The sequence below is a fragment of the Podarcis raffonei genome, chromosome 14 (genome assembly GCF_027172205.1).
Source record: "Podarcis raffonei isolate rPodRaf1 chromosome 14, rPodRaf1.pri, whole genome shotgun sequence".
In the NCBI taxonomy this organism is placed as follows: domain Eukaryota; kingdom Metazoa; phylum Chordata; class Lepidosauria; order Squamata; family Lacertidae; genus Podarcis; species Podarcis raffonei.
Window position 1 is genome coordinate 46,011,914 of NC_070615.1, and position 6,219 is coordinate 46,018,132.

The window sequence follows — 6,219 nt, forward strand, 5'->3', positions numbered from 1 at the left end:
TGGGTTATCTGCCCCTGCCTCTTGTACCTTTCCGGCCAGGATCAGAGAACCTGAGGGAGGATGGACAAGGGCCACAGACACCAGCCTAGAGTACAAAGCCATTAGCAGCAGGCAGCAGAGATTGGCAAGCCGGAGGACTTCAGGACGGCTCCCGAGACCAGCAAGGGAAGCTTTTCTACAAAGCTGAAAACCCAAATGACTGTTTCTGATTGTGCCCCGCTCCTCAGGCACGGGCCCGTAGGATTTAAAGGAGCGGAACTGCATCAGAAGCTACCTTATCCAGAGTCTGACTTCTCATTCCTCAAACTCAGTAATGTCTTCACCAATTGGCAGCAGCTGTCCAGGGTTTCAGGCATGGGCCTATACCTGCCCTACCCAGGAGATGCTATGAGTTGAAGCCTGAACCTTTGACATGCCAAGTAGATGTGCTGCTGCCAGGGGTGGAGCAAGGTAGGGGTGGCCTGAGGGCGGCATCATTCGGCGCACTGCCCATCCACAACTCTGACCTACCCTGAGCCGTCGGAGGGAAGGGGGTGAGTTGCCCTCTTCCCCCTCCTTTTTGACAGCCCATGCTTCTGGGCTGCTGATGGAGGCTTGCATGCAAGCAGGGAGATGACGGGAAGGAGGCTGGTGAGCAAAGAAGCAGAAGGTAGATGGAAGGAGGGAAGCAGAAGCTCCCTCAAGTGAGGATCCAAATCCTGTAACTCAAAAAACTTTGGTCAATCCTTCCCTAAAAAAAGCTCAACATCTCCTGGCAATGACCATGGGTAGATCAAAGCCAGTATTTTTATACTGTGAATAGATCACAGTCTCCCAAGAGACTTGGACTCCCAAGAGTCCAACTAGATTTCAGTGGGGGGGGGGGTTGACAAGAAATTTTCCACACCGGGTACCACCTGACCTTGCTACACCACTGGCTGCTGCTGAGCTGTGGTCCTTTCCTTGGCTGTGCACCAGGGCACTATGTAGAGACATTGTGGTAGAGCACCATGGCAGATCATCTATGGACAACCATCTGGGAGTCTAATACCAGCAGTGGCAGGGGTCAGAAGCAGATGTGGCTGCAGTCAAGCCCCACAAAAGCTGAGTGCCTTAGCTCTTCCTTGCATGCAGTCTATCAGTCCAGGCAAGTAAGAGGCATCCTTACCTTACCATTCAAGAACACATCCCAGAAGACAGACTTGAGGAGGTGTGGATCAGAGCTAGAGAAGAGATGGTGAAAATGATGATTCCTGGCCATGCAGCTCACTGGGTGACATCAGGCCAACCACTGTCCCTTAGCCTAACCTACCTCTCAGGGTTGTTGTCAGGTTGAAATGACAAAGAGGAGAACTGTTGTAAGCCGCCTTGAGATCCTCAGATAAAATAACAGGATACAGATGCTATTATTTATTTATTTATTTATTTATTTCTGTTTATTTATTTATCATGTGCTTGTTTCGGAAAATTTGCAGACCTCTCTGTTATATATATATATATATATGGGACGCGGGTGGCGCTGTGGGTAAAACCTCAGCACCTAGGGTTTGCCGATCGCATGGTCGGCGGTTCGAATCCCCGCGGCGGGGTGAGCTCCCGTCGTTCGATCCCAGCTCCTGCCCACCTAGCAGTTTGAAAGCACCCCTAAGTGCAAGTAGATAAATAGGTACTGCTTTATAGCAGGAAGGTAAACGGCGTTTCTGTGTGCTGCGCTGGTGCCGGCTCGCCAGAGCAGCTTCGTCACGCTGGCCACGTGACCCGGAAGTGTCTCCGGACAGCGCTGGCCCCCGGCCTCTTAAGTGAGATGGGCGCACAACCCTAGAGTCGGACACGACTGGCCCGTACGGGCAGGGGTACCTTTACATATATATATATATATATATATATATATATATATATATATATCCCACAAAACCATCAAAGCGGTTTACAAAAGCAACAATAACTATTTAAAACATTCCCAAAATTAGGCTTACCGCCTGCAGGATCTTAAAGTGGTTTACAACGGATAAATAACTGCTTGAATGCACACACAATAAATGCAATAAAACCGTGGCAAATGGTTCACATGACAAAAACACACAAAACAAGATCCATAAGCATAATATAAAAAATAAATAAAATCAGAAACCATGACAAGGAAGAGTAATACAGTGTTTCAATGTACACAAAATCCATACAATCACCATCCATTTCACACAGCTACTACAGCCGTGCACTATCCCCCTATTTTCTGAGACCTAGAAGGTTGAAATCAGTCCCTGGGCCTGATATTCCCATTCCCAGAATCAAAATCAGGCTGAAGACAAACGTTTGGGGCATTCTCAGTTTGTATTGGAGGATAACATAAGCTGTCGGAGAGACTCATGTTATGGAACTCAGTGATTCTGCTGTTTGGGTGCTACATGCAGGCGATACTCAGCTCCTATCTCACTCTTGTGGGATGTGGAGCCAACTAGAGTTCCATGGGAAGTTTTCATGCTCAGGAATCTTGGCTTCGCCAGGAAACACAACTGAGCCTTATTTTGACACGTGCTCTCATCAAATCTCCGGGGTTTGACAGCAAGTTAAATAATGCAAAAGAAGCTGTAATTACGACGTGCGGTTTCTCCAGAAAGGTTTTTTTTTAAAAAAAATCTTGACTATCACTCCCACCCCCCTTTAAATGAAGAAGGAGCTGATCTAACGTCTTAATAAGATCGCTGTCAATATAATACATGAAAAGGGCATTTCCGAGACTTTTCAAGACACAATTTCAATTACAGCAGAATAATCAGGAAAACTCCTGCTGCGGCAAGAGACTCGAAATGAAGGTCTCATCAAGATGGGACTGTGAGGTACAGTACCGCCTCTGCCCCCCAAAAGAGAAGAAAGCCCCCGCTTTGCAAATCAAGTTAAAGATAACGGGTTGCAAAGACGTAGAACAAAAAGCTCTCCATGAATAATGGAACATCCGAGTGTCAGAATGAGCAACCGGGCCTGTTTTATTGCCTCTCCTGCAAGGAAGCAATGAATTTGGCTTTTTGAGTCAAAGTCTGTTGTGCATCACAAAACGCACCAGGGGAGTGCATTTGGAAATTGAAAAATTTCCCCCCAAGAACATGCAATTTAGTCATGCTGGTAGCTTGACTTTTAAAATGCAAGCAGCGCAGGGCATATCTAAAGTTCACAGGGCTTCTCATCTTGCTCATTGCTTGCAGATGAAATCTTTTTAAAGGAGATATTATTTCACCCTTGCAAAACTTCCTTGCTTTTTTTGTGTGAGGGGTATTTCTGCTTTGGTGAATAGATGTTTGGAAGATTGATTCCTAAAACTGAAATTCTTTCAAACAGCAGGATTTTCCAAATAAAAAACACAAGAGCTTTCTGTGGTGGTAGCTGGGGGACACTGGGGTTTTTTGTCAGCATCCGTCTGCCTCAGGAGACAATGGAGTGCGCCTCCAGGGGTGAAGTCAAATCACTGGAGAATCGCAGTGCCTGCTGTGGCTGCAGAGACTGGTAACTCATAACTGCTGTTTCCGGTGTAGTTTTTGCTATGTTTATACAGCACTGAAGTAACCTCTCCGGGACGCAAGCCCAGGCAAAGTGTATGGAGGTCCTGGGCTGCCCAGATGACAAGACTCCCCTCTCAGCCTCACTGATGTGGTTCTAAGGAAAGCAGAGCAATTTGTGTGGCACCTATCAGTACTCAAGGACTCCTTCCGGAAAGGCAAAAAGTGAAGGAAGCGTAGGCCAGTGAGACAGAAAGGCAAAAAGTCAAGGAAGTGTAGGCCAGTGAGACATGTAGGAAGAGGGGGGTTTGGCCTGGGGAGAATTCAGAGGGCCAGACAGAAAGGTATGGAGGGCTACATTTCTCCTCCAGGGCCTGTGTGTCAGGAGTGTGTGCAGGAGCCAGGCCCTTTGACCAGTAGGGCTTTGCAGGCTTGGGGGCCTTCCTAAGTTTGTTCTGAAGAGACAAGGCATGGCTGCACAGGTGAGGCTGATTGGTAACTCACAGCACCTGGTGACAAGAGCCAGGAAGGGATATAAGGTCAGCGTTTCCCTTTGGCTCTTTGCCACAGCAACACATTCCCTGCCTTGCTGCGTTTGGCTCCTTGACCCCTTGCTTCTTGATCCCCAGACCCTTGACTTTGTGACTCCTGTCGGGATTCAAGCCAAAAGTCAGAGCCTCCAGCTTAGCTCTTAGTCCAGAGGAATTTGGCCACCCTCCAGGTGCCCGGCTTGAATCCTTGTTTACCTCCCCTGCCAGCGCCTGCCGGCAAGATCAAGGGAGGTCTCTTCGGCGATTCTCCTCAACGTGAAGGAGAACACACCACTCCTCCCCCACTCCTCTCCCAGGGAGGGGGAAAGAGACAGACAGAAATATATCTACATGTCTTTATTCCTGTCTTTCACCAGTACAGAGAAAACATGTCTGCACACTCTGCTTCCCAACGCAGAGAGAGAATAAACTCCACCCATGTACTTCCAGTACAGGGTCATGTGCTGCTCTGAGGTAACATCCGGCTCTCAGAGCACTTTTCAGACTGTGCCTGGTTCCCACGGCACAATCCAACAACACCCACATCCTGTTTACCATTCCAGCCACCTGGTGCTTGCTTCTGCATTGCTCCTTTTTCTTGATCTTCGGACCCCTGACTTTGTAACTCTTTGCTTCCTGACCCCCTGACCCTTGGCTTCTTGACTCCTGGCTCTCTGACCCTTTGACTCTTGGCTTCCTGACTCCTGGCTTCTGGACTGCTCCCACCCTGCCATCTTGCCCCCAGACCCGACGTCCCCAGCCAGGACTTTGATTGCCCGTGAACTGGACTGTGACACTGTGACTCCCCACTCCTGCAGTTACAGCACCACACAAATACTGGCCTGAGCCCTGAAATGGTCTTTGGTTCCACAAGCAAAGAAAAATGGTTTCCAGAGCATAACTGATCAATGCCAAACACATGTGCTTTCTGATCAGGGACCCTCACTACCATCCCTAAATGCCTCCTAGAAATATGGAGCGAGCAGGGGAGACAGCTTCGAGCTCCTCTTGCATCTTGACAAAAATTCAACCCACAGCATCGCTGCTGATGGCAAATGAAAAAGATAATGCTTCAGAGGAGAGGAAAGTCGAGTGGAAATTAACTCCAGTTACTAAAGCTGAATTGCTCTTCCTGCTCCAATGAAAGGGGATTAACATTTGATGTATTTACTGTTGGGGGATTTTCCATTTGCGTGTGTGCCTGAGCTTGTGTATAAAATCTCAATGTCGTACCAGCCAAATGAAGAAAGAAACATGAGAAGTGGCCTCGTTACCAGGTCAGGCCATTGGTCCATCTACTTGAGTGTTGTCTACACTGACTGCTAGCAGATCTCCAGAAATTTCAGGCAGGAGCCATAGAGTTGGAAAGGACCATGAGGGTCCAGCCCCCCATAAGGTTTTATCCAAAGTGGTGCTCAAACCCATGATCCTGAGATGAAGAGCCTCGTGCTCTACCAACTGAGCTAAGATTTCCAGGTCCTACCTGGAGATACCAGGGATTGAACCTAGCACCTTCTGCATGCAAGGCAGAAGCTCTACCACTGAGCTATGGCCCCATAGCTTAGCTTACTGCAAAGTGCAGAGAGCTTGATCTGCCTTTGGTTTTAGGACTTCAGTGTACCTGAGCAAGATATGTTTTCAAATTGTCTCATGCACACATAACACCAGGAGCAGGGAATGTTTTTCAAGCCCAGGGCCACATCACCTTCTGGACAACTTCTCCAAGGGCCTGATGCCAGTGGTGGGTGGAGCAATGGGTGTGGATTTTACCTTTTAGAGTAGGATAGTTCCTACCCACACTCCTCTCTATCCTCCATCCATGCAAGGAAGAGTCATTAGTTCAAGGATATATTCCGGTTTGTGGGGGAAACACTCAAGGAAGGTGCAAAGTGGAGCTGGAGAGCAGTGTGGTCTGGGGGGATGAGGTGTCACTGAGGAGGTTGTATGGCCTGGGGAGAGTCCCTGCAGCCAGGCAGAGAGACCTGACATGTCCACTTGGCCCTCAAGCCTGAGGTTTACCTACCTTGGTTTAGTTCCCTTGGGGTTTGTCAATTTTCTGCTGCATCAAACCCAAACCACCTGGCACTATTCCAGCTTTTCCCCAAATCTCCATGAAATACAACTTACTCAACTCATTTAGCTGTCTACCAGCTCCATCTGGTACGCAGGCTGAGGTCCTACCTGCCCATGGACTGTCTCTCCAGAGTGGTGCATGCTCT

The 6,219-nt window shown here is 48.4% G+C and overlaps 1 non-coding gene across 1 annotated transcript; it reads right to left on the reverse strand.

The window, feature by feature from the left end:
- Positions 1-5,484: 5,484 nt before the first annotated feature.
- TRNAA-UGC (transfer RNA alanine (anticodon UGC)) lies at positions 5,485-5,553 on the reverse strand. Its single transcript has one exon. It is a non-coding gene; the product is annotated as a tRNA-Ala (tRNA).
- Between the last annotated feature and the right edge of the window lie 666 nt (positions 5,554-6,219).